The sequence below is a fragment of the Triturus cristatus genome, chromosome 1_1 (genome assembly GCF_964204655.1).
Source record: "Triturus cristatus chromosome 1_1, aTriCri1.1, whole genome shotgun sequence".
Lineage (NCBI taxonomy): Eukaryota > Metazoa > Chordata > Amphibia > Caudata > Salamandridae > Triturus > Triturus cristatus.
In genome coordinates, this window is record NC_140579.1 from 45,666,790 (window position 1) to 45,694,478 (window position 27,689).

A 27,689-nucleotide genomic window follows, 5' to 3' on the forward strand; every position below is an offset into this window, starting at 1 on the left:
TTTATAAACGTGTAGAAAATATTTTAGCATCACTCTTATTGGAAATTGAAATGGGACATGCAACTTTTTAATATGGGAAAACATATTTGAAAGGTCAGCACTAACCAATGTCACCAAGTGTGTACTTTGTGTGATAGTAACCAGATTAAAACCACTCTTTTTATTGTTCTTTTTTAGACATTGCCCATTTCACTGGACTCAACACAATTAGAGATCAACAAATCAATGTACTTTAAAGCATCTTATTTTGTGACATCATAGCAAAGGCATTAATAATGTACATTGTATGTTCGGCATCATATTATGCTACTTTATGATATTTCAGTAAAGCTTCTACCGTGCTGTTGGCATACTCTCTCTGTTTGAGTTCATGACGTGTGTGCGTGTGCATGAACCCACTGAGCCCCACTGAACTACCATGGTGTTAGTAGGGGCTCACCTGCTGGTTAACAGAACCCCCTGGGTCTAGCTGTTATAGTTTAGACAATCCTAGTACTCAGCTACTCATAGGGTCTAGGAGACAAAATATACAACAAATGTTTGCCTACAAGCTCATAATTGGTTACGGAAATGTTGGGATCCTGTTTTAAAAAGTATAGGCTTGCACAGAAAGTATATTTACATAAATATGAGGTGACTACATCGTAAATAGATATTGTGTAGCTTTATGCAATTAGCATACGTTTATCACATTTCGCTGTTAATATGACTCTGCATGCTAAGCACTGAGCACTGATACTACTGTACTCTCCATATGACAAATCTGAATCCTGGTAGGGCAAACACAGTCCTTCATCCTTCTCAGGTCAATGCATTGAGTACCATTATATTTGGTAATACTAAGACATATTTACGCTGCTTGGAACAGGTAAATCAGAGTGTTACAACCTACTTCAAATGTTATCATAAATGCCTTATTACTGTACTTATAAGCGGACACGGGGAGATTCAAGGGGTTGCTCATTTAGCCAGAGACAGGCCCAGCTCAGCCCTTCTTTCTACTAAGGGGCTTTAGTAGTGGCATTTAGACTCTTGCTGGCAGAGCCAGTGCCACAACTAGCCACTGTGCCAGCCTGTGAGGATTCCGACAAGAGTTTTGGGGAACAGACGACCACGCCGGATAAGGTGTATCCCTATCTGAAAAGGCGGACTGAGCAAAAAACAATGCAATGGAATGCGATCCGAGCCTGTGGCAAAGATTCATTCAATCATTCCATTTACCACTTGTATTTCACATTATTTTGGGGTGCCTTACACCATTGCACAACACCACCATGGGCATTGTTTTTAAAGGGTGCTCAGTATTATGTTGCAGTATTGAAGGTTTTGTAAGTGCAACTCCTGCCCTGTAGAAGAAAGGGAAGCAGTAGGTTATTCCATCTGGAGGGTACTCTGTGGGTCCAAAATGAGGGTCTAAATCAGTCTATGAGTTGTCAGTAACAGAAGCATGGATAGATTTAGGTGCTATTAACAAAGTTTTCAGTTTTAACCTGAGAGAATTTACAGTGAGGGGATCAATTATCACATTCATAAGATGGAAGAGCTCTGGGATATCACGAGTAACAAAGATCTCAGCCAAGCTGGGGACTTTAAGTGGCAGAGCTGTGAGGGCTCAGAAGTGGGAGTCTGGGTGAATGAGAGCTTTGCACGACTGGTTTGTGAATCCAGCACTTCATGTGAGCACCTACACCTTTGAGGCACCAGTTTTTTTTAGGTCTCGCGCCTAGCGTTGCACTGCGCAGCAATGCTCGTGCAGTGCGAGACCTTTAGTAGGTGAAAAACGGGGATTTAGCACTGAACTAGGAATCTCACACGCTCGTGCGTGTGCGATTCCTTTTGTGCTACCCCATTAGCCTTTGCGTGCGTTTTTTTATAAAAGACTGCACGCAATTGGCCAAAGGCGGGCGCATTGCTCCGCCCACGGTCTATTGGTGTCTATTACACGCTTGGTGCGCGTAATAGAAACCAATAGGCCATGTGGATTCAATTATCGTGCCCAGACACGAGCGCGATAATTGAAACCACATGGCTTGCAGTGGTGCGTGCACCACTCGCGGGCTTCTTTTTTTTTTTTTGATTCATTGCACATGGAAGCAACAAAAGGCTGGAGTAAACATCAAAGCTATTTTCTTTGCCAGTGCTTGATTTCATGCGTTTGGTCTGCGCTGGACTGGTCTATTACAAGTATGTGGCTACCAAGTTTGGGTAGCAGCATATCTTTTTATTTTTGTGGCATGCTTTGCAATAAGAAATATAAAATATCAATTGCATCAGATTGCTAAGGTCAGAACGCTTGGCTTTGCCGATGATTTATTGTTTTTCTTTGCATTCTTTTAGCTTAGATTTGTTCCTCGTTTTAAATTCTGATGTGTCATAACGCGGGGCAGGAGAATCTATATACGCCAGACTCGGGAGAAAATGAGTTCTCTGGGAGAACCCTTAGATATAAAAGCCATCATTTGGTCTTTTGAAATATTACCTATGACGCCATCACCAAAGACGCAGCGCTTCTGATCTGGGTTTCCATTTAGGATCACATTGCGTTCTGGGAGTTGTAATATTGGTACACATAACGTGATCTAACAGACCCAACAAACCTGAAAACAATGATGTGCAAAAGACATGCCCAGGACAGGCGCATTGCCTCAGCGGTGACGTGAAGCCATCTGGTAACATTAGTATGTCACCTTTTCTAATGGATTCGAAAATGGTCTTGGCGTTACTCCAAAAGCAGGCTTCATGTCGTGCGAGTGTAGCATACTATTATTTCCCGCTGCCTGTTCGCCCCTTCCCTTCCTACAGAAGTACGTGTGAAGTTTCAAGATGGAGGAAGCTTGCATTGCTCAGTCTATAGTAAGTCTGCCGGGGGGTACGCGAATATTTCAGGAAGGGGGATACCTGCTCTCTGATTTCTGGATGAAACCAAACCTTGACTCAAATAAGTGCTAACGTGTTCCCACTTTTCTAGTTATCAGGGCATTGAATTTATCGGAGATTTACCCATTTTCGCCCCGCTGGCCTAAGAGCTCGCGCGCTGCATCTCACTAACTTGCCCCCGGGGCTGAAAAGGCACTTGTGTCGATGTCATGCAAACACTTAAGATGTTGGAAGTGGTGTGCCAGCTGTAATGTGACTCTCATTTCAGGCTCTCGACTCACGGTGGGAGGAGCTCCTCGCCCCTCACCTACAGGTAAATGTGGATTATTCCCAAAGGCACCTGCTTCTAAAAAGTCCACAGGGTTGGCTCCATGCCAGTCGTGTTGCAGCCAGGGAGATCTGCATGCGGCTGCGCCTCCATTGGTCCCGGAGGCTTGCAGGCCTGCGCTCGGCGCGGATACACAGTTTGCCGTCCCTGCCAGGCCTCCCCTTTGACACCGCCCATTTGGCGTGAAGTGATTCTGGTGGTGTAAAGCTTTGAGGGCGTGCTTCAGGAAAGATGAAGGGGCGCGTGGACAATGGCAAAGAAATGTCTTTCCTACTGATGAGGTAATTCAGTGGGTTGAACACCTGCTCCTGTGATCTATGTGTAACCTACAGCCAGTAAACGAGATCTCAAATTGCCCCAATCGCGCGAGGTGTTCTTGTGCTGTCCAAATTTTCACAAATGTGGTACATTCAATACAACATGTATTACAGGAAAAGCTACTCCCTCTGTAACATTCAGAGACATTTTAAGGCGTGGGCACAGTGGGCGCTGGCCAAGGGCCCCAACCTTTCAGGGGCCCCTGATAGAGCCAGTTCTGGACTGCAGAGTCTTGCCCTGATGACCATGAACAATTCTCAAACATATTGATTTCAATACTCTTCTCCTTTCATTTATTTTGAATGTGGGTGATGTGTGGGAGTCTATCACATACAGTTTGCAGAGAAATGTTGTGTTTTTGTTTTATGCAACATCAATAAAAATTTCTTTTAGATCGAAACAGGACCCCGCGCGAGAAACGGGAAGGTGTCACGTGGGTAATTTGTGATATTAGTGAGCTGCTGTTGCGTTACAATAGTGAACACACACGAGACTATCACTGAATTTTAGATGTAAACACATTTCGATTTGGCCCAGTGTGTCTGTGCACTGTCAGTGACCTGCCAAAGAGGGCGCGAAAGAGCTGAAACTAGATCAAAAATTCAAAGCTGTTCGAAACAGGGCCCCAAATATACATTTGTACCAGGGCCCGTGACATTAGATCATCAGGTAGGGATAATCCCCAGTTGTAATACAAGGTATTATTTCCTGCTGCATACTGTTAGACAGAGATATATAGCAGTTGTCATCTGGCGCCAGGTGGCTGCAATAAGTGGGGTTGCAAAACTGCCAGCCACCCGAAACACGAAGCAATTTCAATCCAAGTGTGCAAGGGAACAAAAAATCTGAACGGTTCACCTTGGAGAGGCGGGTCAGTGGCCGCCTGATAGTGCACATGGGGCGCGAGAGGTGACAGGTGGGGCCAGCGAGGTGCGCAACAGTGCACGGGGGAATCCGACGGGGCATGCGGGCCCCTCCATTCTCCTCTCACCCCTCCCCGTTCCCGTCGGCGGCACTGGGCAGGCATCGACACGGGCACACGCATGGTGACGTCAAACCCAACCTGAGAGACTTTGGCCAGGTGAGACGGCTGCGTCCATGGGCGTCCGCAGTGGGGGCAAGGAGGGGCAAGCGCCCCTCCTTGCCCCCCCCCCCCCTGCGGACGCCCATGGCTGCGTCCAAGATTCCTGTTGCTGGCGGCCTGGCCCGCATTTGTTAAAATGTCTGTCATGAACCCCGATTTGCACTACTCGTTTCTGCGTGTACGTGGCACGTTATATTTCATTCTGATGCGATATCTGACTATCTCTCGATCTTTCTATCAACCTGTCTATCATTTAATTTTACAAGTGTTTTCATTATTGTAATTATTAACAAAGCAACTTCAATATTACGCAGCTTAAACCGATTTCCTCCTGCTCTAAAATACGTCCTATTTTTACCCATATCTATGGCATATTTTCTTACTGACAAGGATAAACGTTTAAGTCAGAAATGCAAGCATATAACCAAGTGACCAGTAGATCTTTAGGCAAACGCCACGCCTACAGAGATATTAAGGCACATAGTCACGCATCCACCTATCTACCCCATACCACATAATCCTGGCATTTATCCATCCATGCAACCATCAGTATAACAAGCATTTGCAATGCAATAGGTCTCGCATTATTAAAGTTTCAGCTATTGGCATTGCTAAATAATGCAACACCAATAGCGCAAACTTTAACAATGCGAGACCTATTGCATTGCATATGCTTGTTAAGTGCCAGGTCTTCAGACTTGCAGAAAGTGAGAACAAAACCAGTTCCGTCCTGCTCTGTGACTGTAATATGAACCCGGAAGTCCCAGCGCAGCCAGAGAGGGGCAGACGCACAGACACGCCCACCTAACAAAGAAAGAAACTGAAACTTAAGTTCACTTCCTGCATTTCGGCATCATGGCGGCAGCAGCTCAGCTTGGGAACCTCCAGGAAGAGGCCACTTGTTCCATCTGTTTGGAATATTTTACTGATCCGGTGATGATCGATTGTGGACACAACTTCTGCCGCTCCTGCATCACTCAGAGCTGGGAGGGGAGAGATGGAAACTGCCCCTGTCCACAGTGCAGGGAAATATCTTCTGGGAAAAGCCTCCGACCCAACAGGCAACTGGGGAACATGGTGGAAATTGCAAAACAGCTTCAGCTGCCCCCCGTGAGGCCCCCGGAGGAGAATCTGTGCGAGAAACATCACGAGAAACTGAATCTGTTCTGTGCAGAGGATCAAAGGATGATATGTGTGGTGTGCTGGGAGTCCAAGGAGCATACAACACACTCAGCAAGTCCTCTAGAGAAGGCTGCAGAGGAGTACAAGGTATGTCTATAGGCATTCAGGGATCACAGTTTCACACTATGATCCCCATTGAGGAGCCTGCATATGACTATAGGGGGGGGGAGGGGGTGTGCGTGTGTGTCAATTGAAGATCACAGGGCACAGGCGCGCAACACCCATTGAACAAGGGCTTCAGCCCCCCCCCCCCACCCACCCCCCCCCGTCGTGTGTGGCAGCCCGGGATGAGACCGCTTCCCGGGCAGACACAAAGCCGCGCCCGAGCACTTCACAGGTCTTTAAAAAGACCATGTGCATGTTAATGAGGCCTCGCTGTTGTTTAACCCCTTCTAAGAGCCCCTGCAGCTCCACTATGCCTAGATTGAGCCCCCCCACCCCCGAAATTGTTGGTTAGCCCCCTCCCCCCCCGAAATTTGGCTCTAGTTGCGCCTCTGACAGGGCATGTCTGTGGATATTCAGGGATCACAAAGTCACTGTGAGCCCCATCAAGGAGGCAGCCAGAAAGCACGAGCTATGTGTCACACGTCACTCTGTGTCCCTCATAGAGTCGGCTGCAGAAGACAACAGGGTATGTGTGTGCTCAGGATTCACTAGTGAATACACTCCTGGAGGCCTTCAGAAGTTTCAATGTCTCTGGGTCTTCAGTGATCAAAGGCGCCCTGTGAGTCCCATAAAGATAGTTGTCCAAGTGCACACGTTATGTGAGTGGGTGCTCAGAGCTCACTAATGAAGACATGCAATGAGTCATACAAAGGAATACAAGGTATATAAGGTGGATTTTAGGAAATCACAGGTTGTTCAAGCCTCAAAGAAGGGTCTGGAAAAGAGGACAAGGCACGTCTGTGGGCATTCAGGGGTCACAAAGGCACACCGAGCCCCAATGAAAAACCTGCAAACAAGCACAAGGTGCATGTGGGTGTTTAGGAGCGACAAGTGAAGAGCACAAGGTATGTCTGTGAATATTCAGGGAACACAAAGTCACCTGGTGAGCCACACCAAGGGGCAGCCGGAGAGCACAAGCTGTGTGTGAGTGTTCAGAGGTCAACAGTCACCCTTTGTATAGGGTGACCAGATGGCTCTGTGTCACTGGAACGCCGTTTTTCTTTTCCTGGACTTTGCTTTTATATATCATTTTTATCTGGTGTGTTGAAGCAGTAGGATTCAGTAAAATGAACCAAGACCACAGTGCCTGTGCCTGTGGCATGGCGTCATCTAGTCACCATACCTGTGAGTGTCATTGAGGAGACTGCAGAAGAGAACAGGGTATGTCTGTGGATGTTGAGTGAATCAAAAGTCATTGGAGAGTCCATATAGGGGGCTGCTAAGAGCTCTTGGTATGTCGGTGATTGTTTATAGGTCATAATGTGCCGGTTGGCACACAAAGAGAAGTCTGTGCAAGGAGTGTATGTGGGTGTTCAGGATTTATAAGTGAAGACACTCTGTAAGTTACCCAGATGAAGAATCTGCAGAGGAGCACAAGGTAGGTGTGTTGGTGTTCAGGTACTACAAGTGAAGTCACTTGTTAAGTCCTTAAGAGGATACAGAGTATGTTTTCGGGTGTTAAGAAATCACAATTCACCCTGTGGATCCAATAGAGAAGTGTGCCCAAGAGCACACAGTATATATGTGGGAGGTCAGGATTCACAAGTAAAGACATCCTCCGAGTCTCACAGGGAATACAAGTTACGTATGTCTGCCTGTAGGGATCACAGGTGGAACACTATGAGCCTCATAGAAGAGGATACAGAAGAGCACAAGATATGTCTGTGGGTATTCAGGGATCAAAGTGGACTCTGTGGATCCCCTGGAGAAGACTGCCCAAAGTCACAAGGAATATTTGTGGGTGCTTAGGGATCGTAAGCAAAGGCACTCTGTGAAACCTATATAAACAGGAAAAGAGCACAGTGCGGCTGTCGGAGCGCTAAGACAACAGGTGTATACCTTGAGCCACAGAGGCGGCTGCAGAGGATCAGAAGGGATGTGCGTGGGTGTTTTTGGATCTCACGTGGTACTCAAAGGGTTCAGTGTGGCAGTGACAGTTGTTGGTGTCAGAAGGCTTTATGCAGCAATGTAGGGTGTAGCACACAGGCCCACAAGGGTATCAGACACAGCAGAAGATGTGCATCAATGCAATGTGTAGCACACAGGCCCACAAGGGTATCAGACACAGCAGAAGATGTGCAGCAATGCAATGTGTAGTACACAGGCTCCCAAGGGTATCAGACACAGCAGAAGATGTGCAGCAATGCAATGTGTAGTACACAGGCTCCCAAGGGTATCAGACACAGCAGAAGATGTGCAGCAATGTAGGGTGTAGCACACAGGCCCACAAGGGTATCAGACACAGCAGAAGATGTGCAGCAAAGCAGTGTGTAGTACACAGGCTCCCAAGGGTATCAGACACAGCAGAAGATGTGCATCAATGCAATGTGTAGTACACAGGCTCCCAAGGGTATCAGACACAGCAGAAGATGTGCAGCAATGCAATGTGTAGCGCACAGGCTCCCAAGGGTATCAGGCACAGCAGAAGAGGTGCAGCAATGCAATGTGTAATACACAGGCTCCCAAGGGTATTAGACACAGCAGAAGATGTGCAGCAATGCAATGTGTAGTACACAGGCTCCCAAGGGTATCAGACACAGCAGAAGATGTGCAGCAATGCAATGTGTAGCACACAGGCTCCTAGGGGTATCAGACACAGCAAAAGATGTGCAGCAATGCAATGTGTAGCACACAGGCTCCTAGGGGTATCAGACACAGCAGAAGATGTGCAGCAATGCAATGTGTAGTACACAGGCTCCCAAGGGTATTGGACACAGCAGAAGATGTGCAGCAATGCAATGTGTAGCACACAGGCTCCCAAGGGTATCAGACGCAGCAGAAGAGGTGCAGCAATGCAATGTGTAGCGCACAGACTCCCAAGGGTATCAGTCACAGCAGAAGATGTGCAGCAATGCAATGTGTAGTACACAGACCCACAAGGGTATCAGACACAGCAGAAGATGTGCAGCAATGCAATGTGTAGTACACAGACCCACAAGGGTATCAGACACAGCAGAAGATGTGCAGCAATGCAATGTGTAGTACACAGGCTCCCAAGAGCATCTGTGCAGATGACTCCCAGCAATGCAGGGTTCATCAGGCAGAGGTTCAGCTGGACTGGTTGCTTGTCACAGACCCCGTAGGAGCCAGGTGCCTCTTTTCTGTTGCAAACTCTGTAAGGGGCTGGTGTCTGAATTGTATTTCAGATGCTGGAATGGGTTGGAACCTGCCCTGATGTAAACTCTCTCTGAGGGCAACTACCTGATTCCGGTCATAGGCCCTGAGAGCGGCTGATGTCTGCTCCCTATCTCTTATTGTCTCTTTCTTGCCTTCTACTTTGTGTGGTGTCTGCTGTCTGTTCTCTCTCACAGACCCTGTATGAGGCTGGCACCTGCCCTCTTGATGTAAATGTGTGTTTTCTGTGTACATGGCGCTGGTGTCTGCTCTCTCACTTTGGCTGTCTGTTTTCTCTGTCACAGACCTTTTATGAGGCTGGTTGCTCTCCTGATGTGCCTGTCTTTTCTCCATCTGAGATCCTATAGGAGTCGGGTACCTGCTCTCTCAATATGTCTATTCTCAGTCACAGACCCTTTATGAGGCTGGTTGCTCTCCTGCTGTGCCTGTCTTTTCTCCATCTGAGATCCTGTAGGAGTCTGGTACCCACTCCCTCAATATGTCTATTCTCAGTCACAGACCCTTTATGAGGCCGGTTGCTCTCCTGCTGTGCCTGTCTGTTCTTCATCTGAGATCCTGTAGAAGTCGAGTACCTGCTCCCTCAATATGTCTGTTCTCAGTCACAGACCCTTTATGAGGCCGGTTGCTCTCCTTTTATGCATGTCTTTTCTCCATCTGAGATCCTGTAGGAGTCTGGTACCCACTCCCTCAATATGTCTATTCTTAGTCACAGACCCTTTATGAGGCTGGTTGCTCTCCTGCTGTGCCTGTCTGTTCTCCATCTGAGATCCTGTATATTCTCAGTCACAGACCCTTTATGAGACTGATATCTGCTCTCGTCCTGTGACTGTTCTCTGTCATAGAACCTGTAAACACTTGGTGCCCGCTCTCTCGTTTTTGTTGTCTCTTCTCTGTTGCATACTCTCTATGGGGCTGGCACCTGCTCTGTCACTGTGTCTGTCTGTTCTCTGTCACAGACCCTGCCTGGGGTTGGGGCCTGCACTCTTCCTGTGCCTGTCACAGACTGATCATTTCTTTGGTTGTCTGTTCTCCCTCACAGACCCTGCATGGGGCTGGCACCGGCTCTCTTGCTGTGTTTCTCTTTTCTCTGTCACAGACCCAGCCTGGGGTTGGGGCCTGCACTCTTCCTGTGCGTCACAGACTGTGATCATTTCTTTGATTGTCTGTTCTCTCTCACAGACCCTGCATGGGGCCGGCACCTGCTCTCTCGCTGTGGCTCTCTTTTCTCTGTCACAGACCCTGCCTGGGGTTGGGGCCTGCACTCTTCCTGTGCCTGTCGCAGACTGTGATCATGTCTTTGGTTGTCTGTTCTCTCTCACAGACCCTGCATGGGGCTGGCACCTGCATGGGACAAGGTCAAGAGAGGGTTCATCAGTCAAGAGGGTGCATGTTATGTTCTATCCATTTAATGAAGCTCAATGAAGCACACCTGGAGCTGCATCTTGCCACTCGGCCTGCACATAACTCGCACCTAATAACTGAAACAGTCAGCTTTTCAACAGTTTTTGTAATTTAGCAAAATCCGAGCAGCAGCAGCTATAGAGTGAAAGCTGATTCCATGCTGTCGGACAGTGTAGTAGAACGCTCTGCCTCCATATGTCGAGGCACGAATGCGAGTGTAGGAGAGTAGAATCTGCACTTATGTTGCCCCCACTTTTTTTCTGATGTATACACTGGTTTCTGGCTATAGTCTGGCTGGGACCCTACTAATCAGGGCCCCAGCCTCTCTGTTCTCTCTAAACAACTTGGAGTGCATATTAGATGCACTAGTGATTGGATACTGTGGTACCTTATGAGCCCCTAGTATATGGTACCTTAGGTACCAAGGGCATAGGTACTTCACAGGCCTACGAGGGGCTGAAGCATGTATTATGCCACCCCTGGAAAGCAGACTAAATCTGACACCACAGGCCTGCTACGGCAGCCTAAGTGAGGTAGTGTTAGCACTCCTCACTGAGGTATAGGTTCCCTATATCTCACCTTACACACACATATAAACCTATCAGTCACCCCTAAGGCAGGCCCTATCAATCCTGAGGGCAGGGTGCTTGGTTTCCATGTGAGTGGGTGCCTCTGCCTGAGCTGGGCCCTTCTGCAGCTTTCAGAGTCTATTCTCTGTAGCTGTTTGTGGATGCGGTCAAACCATATACTCTTAAGTGCATTATAACCTAGCGGTAAATGCTAACTTTGGGATGGCTGCATCAAAACATGTTGTGTTTGGTGTAACCACCTTTCAGACAGGATTTAGTGTATTGGGGCTGGGTGGGTGCATTCCTAGAGTGCTTTGAAGTCCTGCACTGGGGGAGCAGTAGGCTCGTCTGTGCATATGCCAGCTCAAACTGGTTCAGGGGCTACCAGCCTCTGCTCTGGCGTGAAACTGGACAATGGAAAGTGGGTGTAACCACCCACTCCCCTGACCCTCCCATAGGAGTGGTCATAGAGCTAGTCCCTCCCTTTCCTTTAGTATAAGATACGGAAACCTTGCCATTGCAAACTAGATCTCCCTGGTCGACATTCTGAAGAAGAATCCTGGACCTTCGACGTTCCACTACCTCTGAAAGACTGAAGAATCTCCCTTGGAGTCAAGGAGTGACTCCCCTGCTTGGCAGGCACCAAAACTTTGCATCAACGGTCGCAAACTTTCCCGCTCCCGCTGGAGTCCGAAGTCCCTGCAGCCCCGGAAGTGGATTTCCTGACTTCTCGACGGCCATTGTAAGTCCCCAGCAAACCTGATGCGAGTGAACCCCACGAGTGACGAGGAGCAGCTATTGTCGAGTGCAACCCCTTCACGACGTTCTGTGAACTTATGCATTGGACAAGCCTCCAGCAGGAATTCCATAGAAAATCAGAGGCCTACCTCGTCCCGAGTGACCGTGGGCTCCTGTGAAGTGAATCCTCCCGAGGTGTCTTCGCGATCCCTTGCCGGTTGGCTTGTGGGTCCCCTGAAGACTTTTTCATCGAACCAAAGGGATCCCCTGGTTGCTCCAGGCCTGACCTGACTTACCCTTGCTGGGTGAGTCCCTCAGACCTTGCTGGTCTGCCCTGCTGACTCTCTTCACATTCCACGAGACTTGCTGTTGCCAAGGCTTGTTGGCTCCAATCCGGTTGCCAACACCTCAGTAAGCTGCAGACTTCGTTGGACACTCCGAATCCAGCTCCTGGTTGTCGTCAACACCTCCTGGACCTCGTGGCTGAAGAGTCAAGACACCCCTGGTCACCTGAAAACACCTGACTTCTGTGGGCATCCAGCTTCCTGGCCCCGGGTCACTGGCAAGTGACTTTGAACTCTGTCTCCACTGCTTTCAGGTCTTCTTTCTTCAGAATCCAGCCTTGGATTCCACCGGACACTTCTCCTGTCTTCACAAGCAGCAAATCTTCTTTGGCTCCCATTGAAAACGACGCAGCGACCCGACACCAAAAGACACCTATGCACCCGGCTTCCCTGGGTGAGGTAACTCAAGTACTCCGGTGCCCTAGTGTGTGTTCGCACTAGAACTACTTACCCTGTAAGTGACTTGCTTGTAGACTCTCCTGAAGTATCCTAAAACTTTAAAATTCCAACCGCGACTTGCTCCATTGAAGTCTATTGGGATCCGCGGCTGTGTTCTCACACTGCATGCGTCTCCCGCGGGTCCCTTACTTACCTGCCTTGGGTGGATTAGTGAGGCCCCAGCGCTTCTGAAGACCTTAGGCCTTCTCCCTTGTCAAGTCATTCTTCTTGTGCCTCTTTACATTCCTCAGAGACTTAGCCTGAAGGCTGCTCTCCACAGCTGCCACTAGGATAGCTTTCTTTAAAAGGTTGTCTTAAACCTATCTACCATAAGAGTCGGATTGGTGCAAGGTGGCCACTTGTAACGTCCTGGCTTTCTCGGGGTTGGGACAAACAGACAACGGACCAGAGAAAGGGAGGTTAAGGAGGATTTAATAAACAGATAAACAACTACAGACAACAAAGAATACCGGTACTGGAATCACCAGTTAAAGTACGATACCCATTCACAGCTCTTCTAACCGTCCTCCGCATGCACACCGGTCCCGGTATGCTCCAACGGAGGGCACAGTGCTAAGCAGTGGCCGACAATGCCACTCGACCGCTGTGAAGGGTAGTTCCAAGGTTGTGGAATATACGGGGGGCACGTGGGAGTCACCCGGCCGGGCTCTCTACCACCTGGGAACAGCCGCTCTACCAGTTTCCCCCAGAGTACTGCCACAACACAAAGACGCTGGGAACACCTCCTAGTGTGCGTCTCTTTTATCCGGGTTTAAGTGATGATACCCAAGGTGGTGCAGAGAATGGATGGGAGCAGCCGCTCTACCTATCCCAGTTCTCCTACGAGTGTCGATGGCTAAGACGCGGAAACACCTCCTGGATAGCGTCTTAGCTCTAAGCGTGTGTTCACCCAAGTAACGAGGGTTGGGAGCTTCGGCTCGCACCAACCTCGATTTCTCCAAATTGTCAGGCCGTTGGGAGCTTCGGCTCTACCAACGGTACTTGTGCCCAATGACGTTGAATACGGCTCTCAGAACGGGACAGGACACGGGCAGGAAGCACACGCCAGCACCTCTCCTCCGCTCCTTAGAATGTTCCTTCCGCCGCTCCACTCTCCAACGGGTCCGTGTACCTCAACCAGGTACTCCGGCAAAGATCAGAATATCCGACGCCGAGTCCCAGTGATCTTCTCCTTAAGTAGTACTCTCGGCGTTGTATAACATGAAAACTAGGCGTTACCCTTGGTGTTATGTAACCAGAACTCTTGAGTTGCATAACATGAAAACTAGGCGTTACCCTTGGTGTTATGTAACCAGAACTCTTGAGTTCCATGAGGCAATTGTTGCCGGAGGGCATTCTGGGAGTTGTAGTCCGCTCTCCTCCAAGCGCACCAGGTTCACGGAAGTGGCATCGTGGGAGGGAATCCATGTGCGGGAGGGGATTCCTGACACCACTTTAACTAGTGACCAGCATATGCCAGGCCAACTTCTCACATTGGTGGGCAGCGTGTGGGATTACAGCTTGCCCCTGTTTTACCAGAAAATCTCTATTTGAATTACTAACTGAAAACCACTAAAGGTACTCAAGGTACATATAAAGTCAAGCTTAGTATCAACAAGTTCTACTGAACTTAGAGCTGTGAGTGAAGGGATAGCACACCCTTGTTACAGCTCAAGCTAGGATCAGTAGGCCACAAACTAGTGTAGGTAGTACAAAACTGCACAACACTAAACTGTCCTTAAGCGTTGGAGCCAGTGGGTCCACCCAGCCTCAGTATAAGGACATTACTTTCTTTGACTTGAAAGCCATGTGTGCTGCAAGGCACCTGAGGATAGGACAGAGTCCCTCCACACTACACCTGATAGATCTGCTGATAGCAGATGATCTTAAGTTAGCTCTAGGAGCTAAGGGGTCTGAATCAGGGAGTGGGTCAGCTATAGTCTCTGGGTCAGATGATGAAAATCAAGATGACCTGGACTCTGTGGTTGAAGGGCCAGATCCACAGGGATCTAAAAAGGACAGAGGAATTCTCCCTAAGAGAACTGACAGAGTGGAGGAGAGGCCTAGGTCCCTTTCTAGGGAATCTGACCACTCATATCACTCTGGCAGAGAATCTGTCCACCAGAGGAGCTTATATCTTCCTAGAAGAGAGACCTCCTCTGAAAGAATGTACAAACTGCTACAGTATGAGGAAGCAAGAGTTGCCCTCAAGGCCAAGCAGTTGGCATTAGATGGAGAAGCCTTTGAGCTCCAGAAAGCTTCTAGAAAAGAGGGTTTAGAACCCCTTGGTGGCAGCAACAGTGTCCCTAGAGTCAGAGATTATATTCCAGACCATAGGAACCTGTCCAAGGTTGTTCCTCCCTACCAGAGTGGGGATGATATCCACAAATGGATAACTGCTATGGAGAGGGCCTGTAGAGTACAACAGGTCCCCCAGAAACAGTGGGCAGCAATCTTGTGGCTCTCCTTTTCTGATAAAGGTAGAGACAAGCTCCTCACTGTTAGAGAAGAGGATGCTGATGATTATGAAGTCCTGAAGAGTGCATTAATAGATGGGTTTGGCGTAACCACTGAACAATACAGGTTGAAGTTTAGAGACACCCAGAAAGCACAGACTCAGGACTGGACTGACTTTGTTGATTGTGCAACCAAGGCTCTGGAGGGTTGGCTGGTTGGTAGTAGAGTTACTGATTTTAAGGGATTTCATAATCTTATGATGAGAGAACAGATTCTTAATAATTGCCAAAACCAGTTGTTGCATCAGTACCTGGCGGACTCTGATCTGACCTCTCCCCAAGAATTGGGAACGAAGGCAGACAAATGGGTCAGAACCAGGGCGAGGCAGAAAACCCAGAACCAAGGGGGTGACACTAAGAAGCAAGATCCTAAAGGCTCAGAGAAAGGTGGGGATAAGTCAAAAGAGCAGACGTCTTCACCAGGGCCCCAAAAATCTGCATCTGGTGGGGATTCACAGTCCAACAAGGGAAAAGGCCAAAAGCAGCCCAGGTGCAAATTCTGTAAACAGAAAGGGCACTGGACTTCTGACTGTAACAAGTCCAAAGACCAAACCACCACCACTCCTGCCCCTAAGGCAACTGTTCCCCCTAGTACAGCTACTGGTGGAGGTGGTAATCAGAATAAGGGTGTAGTAGGGTTGACCCTGGGTTCTGAAGTGGACTCTGGCCTAGTCAGAGTACCCACTCAGGCATTGTTGATTTGTGATGGAGACATTGATATGTCCTTCCTAGTGAGCCCCAGTAATCTGGGCAAATACAAACAACATCCTGTAATAAATGGCAAACAGGCTTTGGCATTCAGGGACACAGGTGCTAGTGTCACCATGGTGGCAGAGGATCTTGTGGACCCTGGACAGATCATCCTGGGCGAAATGTACCAGGTTACCCATGCAAGCAAAGTCAGGACCAACCATAGCCTGGCAGTTGTGAATTTCTCCTGGGGAGGGGTAACTGGCCTCAAGAAGGTAGTAGTCAGTGCAGACCTCCCTGTCGAATGTCTATTGGGCAATGATCTAGAGACTTCAGCCTGGTCTGAAGTAGTTATGGACTCATGCTGAGATGTTGGGCATACCTGCAGAGTTATTTGCTGTGACCAGGTCACAGGCCAAAATGCATAAAGCTGAACCAGCTCTGGATCCTGAAACTATGGACCAGATGCTACCAAAGAGGAGGAGCAGTAGGTTTAAGGCAGTGCCTTCCCCTCTGCCTCAGATCACAGATTCCCCTCCTGAGGGAGGAGAAGCAGATCCTGAAGAAGGAACTGCCCCAGAGGAACTTGAGCCTGATCAGGTTGAGTTCTTGGGGGCAGGGGACCTTCTAGGGAAGATCTGAGCAAAGAACAACAGTGTTGCCCCTCTCTTGAACCCCTCAGATAGCAGGCTGCTGCTGGGAGTGCTAGTGGGTCCCATAACGTTTATTGGGATGAGGGACTCCTATATGCTGCGGCTAGAGATCCAACCCTTGGAGCCACCAGGAGGTTGGTAATACCTCAGAAGTTTAGGGGGTTCCTCTTGACCCTAGCACATGACATCCCTTTAGCAGGACACTTGGGCCAAAACAAGACCTGGGATAGGCTTGTTCCACGTTTTCATTGGCCACATATGTCAGAGGACACCAAGGAGTTTTGTCGCTCCTGTGTCACTTGCCAAGCCAGTGGCAAGTCGGGTGGCACAACAAAGGCCCCCCTGATACCACTACCTGTGTTGGGGGTGCCCTTTGAAAGGGTAGGGATTGACATTGTTGGTCCACTTGACCCTCCAACAGCATCTGGGCACAGGTCTATCCTGGTGGTAGTGGATCATGCCACCAGGTACCCAGAAGCAATTCCCCTGAGGACCACCACAGCCCCAGTGGTGGCAAGAGCCCTCATTGGAGTTTTTTCCAGAGTGGGTTTCCCTAAGGAGGCTATATCTGACAGAGGTACCAACTTCATGTCAGGGTATCTAAAAGCAATACGGAAGGAGTGTGGTGTAAATGACAAATTCACTACTCCCTATTACCCACAATGCAATGGGTTTGTTGAAAGGTTCAACAAAACCCTAAAGGGAATGATTAAAGGCCTTCCAGAAAAGCTTAGGCGAAAATGGGACCTTTTACTTCCCTGCCTTCTATCTGCATACAGGGAGGTTCCACAGAAGGGGGTTGACTATAGCCCTTTTGTACTTCTGTTTGGGCATCCTGTAAGAGGTCCATTATGTTTGATGAAGGAGGGCTGGGAGTTACCTCTCAAACCTCCCAAACAGAATGTGATGGACTATGTACTTGGTCTCCGCTCCAGGATGGCCGAATACATGAAGAAGGCAACCAAAAACCTGGAGGCCAGCCAAGAACTACAAAAAACTTGGCATGACCAAAAGGCTGTGGTGACTGTGTACCAGCAAGGACAGAAAGTGTGGATGTTGGAGCCTGTGGCACCAGCAGCTCTCCAAGACAAGTGTAGTGGCCCCCATACAATTGTTGAACAAAAGGGAGAAGTCACCTACTTGGTGAATCTTGGAACTCCCATGAGCCCCCTTAGGGTGCTCCATGTCAACAGATTGAAACCATATGTTGACAGGGCTGACATGGGCTTGCTCATGGCAACTGATGAGGAACAGGAGGAGGAGAGTGACCCTCTCCCTGGCCTGCTCTCACAGAACCCTGATGATGGGTCAGTAGATGGTGTTGCTTTGGCAAGCAGCCTCACTGATCATCAGCAAACTGAATGCAGACAAGTTCTGCAACAGTTTAGACATATGTTTAGCCTGACCCCTAGTCGGACTACCTGGTGCACCCATGAGGTGGACACTGGAGACAGTCTGCCTGTCAAGAGTAAAATCTGCAGGCAACCTGACCATGTCAGGGACTGTATCAGGACTGAAGTCCAGAAAATCTTGGAGCTAGGTGTAATTGAGCCTTCAGATAGCCCTTGGGCTAGTCCAGTAGTCCTTGTGCCTAAACCTCATACCCAGGGTGGTAAGAAAGAAATGAGGTTTTGTGTAGACTACAGAAGCCTCAATGCAGTCACCAGGACTGATGCCTATCTAATTCCCAGGGCAGATGAACTGATTGATACTTTGACCTCAGCCAAATATCTGAGTACATTTGACCTAACAGCTGGCTACTGGCAGATCAGGGTTAGCTGAGGATGCCAAGGCCAAAACTGCATTCTCAACCCCTAGTGGGCACTACCACTTTGTGGTGATGCCCTTTGGTTTGAAAAATGCACCTGCCACTTTTCAGAGGTTGCTGAACAAAGTTTTGACAGGTATGGAAACTTATTGCTCAGCTTATCTAGATGATATTGCTGTCTTTAGAAATGTTTTCTAGGCCCTGCAAAAAGAAGGCCTCACTATCAAGGCCACTAAGTGCCAGATAGGGCAGAGACAGGTTGTGTACCTGGGCCACCTTGTAGATGGAGGCCAGGTTCAACCTTTACAGAGTAAAATCCAAACCATCATGGGAAGGGTTGCTCCAACCACCCAGACACAGGTCAGAGCCTTTTTGGGCCTGACTGGGTACTATAGGGGGTTTGTTAAGGGATATGGATCTATAGTGACCCCCTTAAATGATCTGACCTCTAAGAAAATGCTAAAAAAGGTTCAGTGGACAGCTAGCTGTCAAAAGGCATTTGAAGACCCAAAGCAGGCCATGTGCACTGCCCCCGTCTTACAGAGTTCAGACTACACCAAAAAGTTCATTGTCCAAACAGATGCTTCTGAGCTGGGTGTGGGAGCTGTACTGTCTCAACTGAATGATGAAGGTCAAGACCAGCCAGTAACTTTTATTAGCAGAAGGCTGACCCCTAGAGAGAAACGTTGGTCAGCTATAGAGAGGGAGGCCTTTGCTATGGTGTGGCCCCTGAAGAAGCTGAGGCCATACTTGTTTGGCACTCACTTCATAGTTCAGACTGACCACAAGCCCCTCCTATGGCTCAAACAGATGAAAGGTGAAAACCCAAAACTTTTAAGGTGGTCCATTTCCCTACAGGGGATGGACTATACAGTGGAACATAGACCTGGGACCCAACATGCCAATGCAGATGGACTCTCAAGGTATTTCCACTTAGAACATGAAGACTCAACTGGTCAAGGTTAGTTTAACGTCCCTGCGTTTGGGGGGGGGGGGGTTGTGTAGGAGAGTAGGATCTGCACTTATGTTGCCCCACTTTTTTCCTGATGTATACACTGGTTTGTGGCTATAGTCTGGCTGGGACCCTGCTAATCAGGGCCCCAGCTTCTCTGTTCTCTCTAAACAACTTGGAGTGCATATTAGATGCACTAGTGATTGGATACTGTGGTACCTTATGAGCCCCTAGTATATAGTACCTTAGGTACCAAGGGCATAGGTACTTTACAGGCCTACGAGGGGCTGAAGCATGTATTATGCCACACCTGGGAAGCAGACTAAATCTGACACCACAGGGCTGCTACTGCAGCCTGGGTAAGGTAGTGTTAGCACTCCTCACTGAGGTATAGGCTCCCTATATCTCACCTTACACACATATAAACCTATCAGTCACCCCTAAGGCAGGCCCTATCAATCCTGAGGGCAGGGTGCTTGGTTTCCATGTGAGGGGGTGTCTCTGCCTGAGCAGGGCCCCTCTGCAGCTCTCAGAGTCTATTCTCTGTAGTTGTTTGTGGATGCGGTTAAACCATATACTCTTAAGTGCATTATAACCTAGCGGTAAATGCTAACTTTGGGATGGCTGCATCAAAACATGTCGTGTTTGGTGTCAAACGCCTTGGAATCATACCCCCACACCAGTAATGGTGTGGGAGTATGATCCTACCCTTCTAGAGGGATAGACATGTACCTACTGTGGAAACACGGTAGAATCCTGAAAGAGCCCTGGCATCACAAAATGGATGCCATCAGCACAGACACTGGGCTGCCCTCCTGCTCCTGACCGAAACTCGCAGTGGAGGAGGCCCAACAATAGGCATCCTGTGACAGGGAGGTGTAACCACCTTCCAGACAGGATTTAGTGTATTGGGGCTGGGTGGGTGTACTCCTAGAGTGCTTTGAAGTCCTGCACTGGGGGAGCATTAGCTCCTCTGTGCATAAGCCAGCTCAAACCGGTTCAGGGGCTAGCAGCCCCTGCTCTGGCGCGAAACTGGACAAAGGGAAGTGGGTGTAACCACTCACTCCCCTGACCCTCCCATAGGAGTGGTCATAGAGCTAGTCCCTCCCTTTCCTTTAGTATAAGATCGGGAAACCTTGCCATTGCAAACTAGATATCCCTGGACGACGCTCTGAAGAAGAATCCTGGACCTTCGACGTTCCACTACCTCTGGAAGACTGAAGAATCTCCCTTGGAGTCAAGGAGTGACTCCCCTGCTTGGCAGGCACCAAAACTTTGCATCAACGGTCGCAAACTTTCCCGCTCCCGCTGGAGTCCCAAGTCCCTGCAGCCCCAGAAGTGGATTTCCTGACTTCTCGACGGCCATTGTGAGTCCCCAGCAAACCTGAGGCGAGTGGACTCCACGAGTGACGAGGAACAGCAATACCCGGGTACCGTGCACTATTGTCGAGTGCAACCCCTTCACGACCTTCTACGGACTTGTGCATTGGACCACGTGTGGTCCAAGTCGCCAGCAGGATTTCCACCGAAAATCAGAAGCCTACCTAGTCCCGAGTGACCGTGGGCTCCTGTGAAGTGAATCCTCCTGAGGCGTCTTTGCGATCCCTTGCTGGTTGGCTTGTGGGTCCCCTGAAGACCTTTTCATCGAACCAAAGGGCTCCCCTGGTTGCTCCAGGCCTGCCCTGACTTATCCTTGCTGTGTGAGTCCCTCAGACCTTGCTGGTCTGCACCGCTGACTTTCTTCACATTCCACAAGACTTGCTGTTGCCAAGGCTTGTTGGCTCCAATCCGGTTGCCGACACCTCAGTAAGCTGCAGACTTTGTGGGACACTCAGAATCCAGCTCCTGGTCGTCGTCAACACCTCCTGGACCTCGTGGCTGAAGAGTCAAGACACCCGTGATCACCTGAAAACACCCGACTTCTGTGGGCATCCAGCTTCCTGGCCCCGGGTCACTGGCAAGTGACTTTGAACACTGTCTCCACTGCTTTCAGGTCTTCATTCTTCAGAATCCAGCCTTGGATTCCATCGGACACTTCTCCTGTCTTCACAAGCAGCAAGTCTTCTTTGGCTCCCATTGAAAACGACGCCGCGACCCGACACCAAAAGAAACATATGCACCCGGCTTCCCTGGGTGAGGTAACTCGAGTACTCCGGTGCTCCTGTGTGTGTTGGCTCTAGAACTACTTACCCTGTAAGTGACTTGCTTATAGACTCTCCCGAAGTATCCTAAAACTTTAAAATTCCAACCGCGACTTGCTCCATTGAAGTCTTTTGGGATCCGCGGCTGTGTTCTCACACTGCATGCGTCTCCCGCGGGTCCTTTACTTACCTGCCTTGGGTAGATTAGTAAGGCTCCAGTGCTTCTGAAGACCTTAGGCCTTCTCAAGTCGTTCTTCCTAAACCTCTTTTTTAGTATATGTTCTGGTACGCCCCTAGGGCCCCAGCCATATAAGTGCTTAATTTGTTGTGAAACATTGATTTGTGCATATGTTCCTGACTTCTAATCGCATAAAGAGATTAGTAGAGTGTGTCTAGAAATAAATACATATATATTTTATATATATACCTGTGTGGTGTCCTTTCATTTGGTAATTCAAGAGATTATAAGGTAAAACAAGCTGCTTTACATTCCTCTGAGACTTAGCCCCTGAAGGCTGCCCTCCACAGCTACCACTAGGATAGCTTTCTTTAAAAGGTTGTCTTAAACCTATCTACCATAAGAGTCGAATTGGACTGGTGCAAGGTGGCCACTTTAACTAGTGACCAGCATATGCCAGGCCAACTTCTCACAGCGAGGAATGGTTAGAGCGCCTTGTCGCTGGTTCTGAGTGTGCGAGCAGGACATTAATAACGTAATGTGCCTTTCAGATACAAAGGAGAAATGCCCATCAAAGCTTTGTGGGTAATGCAGCATCTTTTGAAAACAATGCGCTTTCTGATTGGAAGCCGGTGGAGGGCCCTGTAGATGGGGGCAGAAGGAGAGCCTGATGGGAGGCTACAAACGAAACAGACAGCCATATTGTGCACCACCTTTAGGTTGGACAGAAGGGTATCGCTCTCTGCCATAAGCCAAGCGTCGCTATTATCCAGACAGCTTTTTACCAAAGCCCGGACCAAATGTTTCCTAGCCGGAGATTGAAGTCGGGGAAACACTTTCCTCAGAATCTGCGTGATCGCAAAGCATGTTCGTCTTGTAGTGGCTATGTGGCTTCTCATAGACAATTCCTGGTCTATTTTAATTAGGTTTCTTGCAGATTGTCTTGGGCAGAGGACTGACCCCAGATCAGGAGGCCACCGGTCAGGAGACCAGAGATGCTGGGCTGCAATATTCCTCATACAATCCCGAAATCGGTATATGGCACCGTCAATGTCGAGTCCCAGGGAGATGATCAACTGGGTATGGTCGGTATAAGAAATGTCTTCAAAAGCAGAGGCTTTAACGATCTGAGCCAAAGGAGCGACATAGATGTTAAACAGCGTCGGGCTCAATGATGAGCCCCGCGGTCCTCATTTGGCGATGGAACCAGATGATATTTAAATGGACCCAGGGTGATTATTTGAGTCCGGCCATCTAAAAAGTGTAACAGTTTAAGGAGAATTTCTGTTGCTGGAGGTGAAATTAGCACAAGACACGCAAGATTACCTGTGTATGATGAATACACATTTGAATTCCATTTTAGAAAATGTTTATCAATGATTGCCAATGGCTGTGAGATGTAGACGCTCATATTAATTTTGACATGGCATTGAAGTACGGGTTTATTTATTTTTTATTTTACAGAGTTTTATATAGCACGAACTTGACCCGAATGGGGTATCAGAGCGCTTTACTTAGCACCAGTTGTATTACATGAGGACACATTCATTTTTTGTTAGGCACAGGGATATTAAGTGATTTGCCCAGAATCACAGGATTTTCAGCATCTTTACCGAGACTCGAACCCAGTTCCCCAGATTCGAGGTCGAATGCCCTAGACGTTGGGCAACTCCTCTCCCCTACTACATGGTAGTAGATGGTCACTTTCCTTTTGACATAGGAAAAATGCACATATTGTCACAGGTGAGGATTATTGAGATTGTATGACAAATGTGTGGTATATGTAAAATGGGGACTTTCTGTTTTATTCCGAGCCCTGACGAAGTCGCTGGGCGAGATGCCCAAAATGACAAAACACGTGTTGACAGTGGGCAAGGAAAAGTAAAGAGTGAACATGAAACAAAAATGAACTTTCTATTTGAAATCTAATTGCAGAAATTGCATGTCTAAATTCACGTGTGCCTAAGGCTGTATAATTATCTAAAAGATCGGCCAACCACTGAAGGACAGTACCTCTGACACCGATCTCATGCAGTCTGCTTATCAATATTGCATGAGAAACGATGTCCAAGGCCGCTGAGGGGTCCAGCAGCACAAGCATAGCAGGGGCGGCCACATCCAAAGAACGGCGGATGGAAGCAGTGACTGGGACGATAGTAAGCCAGGTTTTTGGGGTCCACGTTAGTTGTTTTAAGTATGAGGAAGAGCACCCGAGCCATCTTCCAAGCTGCTGGTAATATCGCGGACTCTAGAGAAAGGTTGAATAACGATAGGATGGAGGGAGCGAGCACTGCCGATAGAGTATCAATAGGGATGCTGTGCCGGATCCTGGGAGCATGAATGCAGACGGATTGCTGTCTGTTTTTCCCTTCTTGCGTTGTTCTGTCTCCATTCTGGTGTTATCCATGCTCTTGGTCTTGGGTGTCTCCTGGACGTGGCTAGTTTGTTTGCCCGGCACGCTGGGGGTCTTGTTATTGACGTCTTTAGAAGTGATGCAAAGGATCTGAAGATGATCTGGGCTGGAAGGAGCAGCCAGTGTAGGTCTTTTAAAGTGAAGGTGATATGATCTCTTCAATCCCACGATGAGCTGCGCCGCTTCATATAGGCTACCGTTCAGGGGTGCTAGGGTGGTGTTGGGGCGACCGTTGAACAGGGCCTTGCCTCTATTCCCTTGTGAAAGGACTTGTAAGTGTGTTCTGAAGTCATCTTCCAGGATAAACAATTTCACTTTCTTTAAGAGAGAACATTGAAATCAACCTTTCTTAGTCGTCTTCGCAGTGTGTTACTTGAATGAGAGGTCTGTGCCGCGGGTGGGGGTAAACCCTGGTAGGTTTAAGTCGGAGACCCAGGCTTAAATCTGTGGCTGTTTGAGCTGTTGGGATCCAGAAAGAAGTCAGTCTTTTTGGGGTTTAACTTTAATACATTTGTTGACATCCAAGACGGGCGGGATTTGAGGCTGTGGCTGGGTGAGGATATTTTATGTAGCGTTGAGTATCATCTGCAGGCTGAAGGATCTTGATGCTGCTGTCTGTAAGGATGGATCCCAGAGATCCCATGTAGAGGTTAAAGATGAAGAGAGAAAGGATGGAGCTCTGAGGTGCTTTGCAGGAGACGGGGATTTTCTGTGATCTTGCTGAACCTATTTGCATGAACTGGTGCCAGCTGGTGAGGTTGGATGTGAACCATTTCAAGACCGCGTCTGAAAATCCCACTCGGTTTTTCAGGGTGTTGATCAAAGCTGGATGGTCGTCTGTGTCGAAGGCTGCAGAGAGGTCCAGAAACAGGACCATGATGTCAGGAGTTTTTCTTGTTGTTGAGGAGGAGGGTGTTGTTGTCTGCTTGGAGTGTGGCTGTGTCAGGGCTGCAGCATGATCTGAAGACAGATTGGTCGTCCTGTAGAATATTAGCCATGCAAAGTGCCGCTGTAGAGTATGGCAACTGCTTTCTTGTTGATCTTCCCTATAAATGGAAGGTGGTTAATGGGTCAGAAGTTTGTGAAGTCGGCTGGGCCCAGGGATGGTTTCTTTGGCAGTGGAAAGATCTGACTTCTCTTAACAGTGCTTGAAAGTGTCCTATGGCTGAGGGAGATGTTGACAGTGTGGTAGAAGGGCTTAAGGGCCTCTCCTTGAAGCAATTTGATGATGGATGAAGGAAGGGTCTCGTCTTCATAGGAGGTTTCCTTAGACTAGAGTTTAGGATATTGGGGTGATCCATGCGTGAGACTGGATTGAAGAAGATCCATTGGGTGGCGTGACAATGGGGGATGGTTGGAAGCGGAGCGAGAGTGGAGGTGGTGATAATGTTGATCTGATTTGTTTGATGGCATTGCATTTGTCAACTGATGCAGGGACTGTGGGTTCTGAGAGAGGATTGGTTCAATGCTTGACAGCCTTGAAGAGTTTAGTGTTTTTAGTAGGGTGTTTGGCTTCTCCTGTTTTCATATGGCATGTTTGTTTTCGTTACGCTCTGACATCTGTGGTGGTCTGAAGTGTCTGGCAGGTCATTGAATGTATTACAGAAGGAAGTCTGATGGAGTGGAAGGTAACTATTCTTCTTTTCGATTGTCCTTGATACTCAGGTGTAGTATATGCATTGGTCCAGTTGAGGATGGAAAGGTGGTCGGTCCAGTTGAGAATGGAAAGGTGGTCGGTCCAGTTGAGGATGGAAAGGATGTCGGTCCAGTTGAGGACGGAGAGGTGGTCGGTCCAGTTGAGGATGGAAAGGAGGTTGGTCCTGTTTAGGATGGAAAGGTGGTCTGTCTAGTTGAGAATGGAAAGGTGGTCGGTCCAGTTGAGGATGGAGAGGTGGTCGGTCCAGTTGAGGATGGAAAGGAGGTTGGTCCTGTTGAGGATGGAAAGGAGGTTGGTCCTGTTGAGGATGGAAAGGTGGTCTGTCCAGTTGAGGATGGAAAGGTGGTCAGTCCAGTCGAGGGCTATAGGTGTCTAGCCGCAGATATTGGAAGATGCTGATAGAATGAGGCCTGGTGTGTTGACTTTGTGTTGGGTTATTGATAGCTGTTTAATTTCCACTGTCTTTAGAAGTGTGTAGAAGGCGTCCTTCATGTATTTTGTGTTGGAGGTGGAAGTCTTCGAAGAATGTGCGGTGGCTACGTTGAATGAAGGCAGTTAGTGTATACTAAAGATGCTGTTTTGGAGATTGCTAGAGGTCAATAGTAGGAGAGGAGCTTGAAAGAGTTGGGTCTTGTAGAATTACTAACAGTGAGGGTCAGAATGTCTTGTGTATGACTAAAAGCCTCCCTCGTCCTGGTTTGAGTGTGTGATCTATGTATGGAAGCATCTAATTTTAGGGATGAGGACGCCCAGGATGTGCGTGAAGGAGGGTGTGAACCAGGCTGAAGGTTGAAACTAGGTTGTATCACTGCACAGTATGCATTAATGAACATCAATCAAGAAATGCACATATAATGTACCTTTTTCCATTCTTTTAGCCAAAAATGCTTCCTGTTTATTCTTGATATATGGGCTGCATACATGGTTATTCACTTGTTTGTGTGTTGTTCTAAAATATGTCATAATGTCTCTAGGACAAAGATTGTTTTTTGAAATAGTGCCAAGTCTAAATCTCTCCATGCAGTTAGGCTTAAAGTGAGCACAGTGTCTTTCTAGGCAAGAACAGGACCAAAGAAGTGACACCGTTGTCTGTGTCCTTGTCTGTGATACTGGCGCTGGTGCTCACAACCCTGATATGTGCGACTAGTACTAGCAATGTGCATATGTGTGGCTGGTACTTACACTATTAAAGTAGGATTGGTATATACAGTCTGGGCATGTGTGGCAGATACTGTAGTGACTCTTTTTTGTGAGTAAGACCGCACTCTACAAATATACACTTATATCTTGCAATCTCATCTCTGCAGGTAAAACTTCAAGAGTGGCGGCGTCTTCTGAAGAAAGAGGAGGAATATATTCTGGAGTCTAAAGTCAAGGAAGGGGAACAATATAAAACCATGAGGGTGAGAGGCTGCAGTGAGTGCTGTGTCTCTGTGTGCCTGTATATGTCTGTGCCGTGTGTTTGTGGTGACACAGGGAGGCTGATGAGTCGCCCTACAGAGTGGGTCATGGTCCCCACCAAATAAATATACTGACCGGAGTCACTGCACTTGGATATTGGGGCTGAAATCAGCCAAGGGCTTGTCCTAAAATAAATAAAAACAAGAATTACTCTTCTGACCTTAAGGTAGTACTTGCATACTGGTGTGTGTTAGTGTGTGTGTGCAAAGATATCGCATTAGCTGGCTGTGAGTATATACCAGTGTGTGTGTTTGTGCGTGTACGTGTTTAAATATGTATTCATGTATGGATGGCCCTGGAGTTATTCATGGGAGTGCATGCATGTCTACTCATCTCTGTGTGTGTGTGTTTTTGTGGGCATCAACGAGTGTTTCTGTGTGTCTTCGTATGCATGTATATATGTTGAGCCATAGAGTATCCAGATGCATTTGCTCATATCTGTACATGTGTATTTGAGGGTTGTGTATGCTGCAGTCTGGATTTATTGACTGTGGGTTTGTACTTGCATATGTGAATGCCTGTCCAGGGGTTTGCTTATTGCATAATCTGGTGGTATTTGTGAGTGGGCAAAAACATGTCATCTGTATGTGTGTGTGTCTATGAGCTTGTGTGTGCATAGGTCTGGAATTATACATCAGTCTGTATGTGTGTGCGTCTGTGAGCTTGTGCGTGCATATGTCT

At 48.2% G+C, this 27,689-nt stretch overlaps 1 pseudogene across 1 annotated transcript in view; it reads left to right on the forward strand.

Annotated features, from left to right (window-relative positions):
* Window positions 1-5,433: 5,433 nt before the first annotated feature.
* Window positions 5,434-27,689, forward strand: part of LOC146869325 (E3 ubiquitin-protein ligase TRIM39-like) — a 128,497-nt pseudogene continuing 106,241 nt past the window's right edge. Inside the window, exons 1-2 of the transcript XR_014980063.1 lie at window positions 5,434-5,876; window positions 26,855-26,950. The product of XR_014980063.1 is annotated as an E3 ubiquitin-protein ligase TRIM39-like (transcript). The remainder of the gene's footprint in view (window positions 5,877-26,854; window positions 26,951-27,689) is intronic.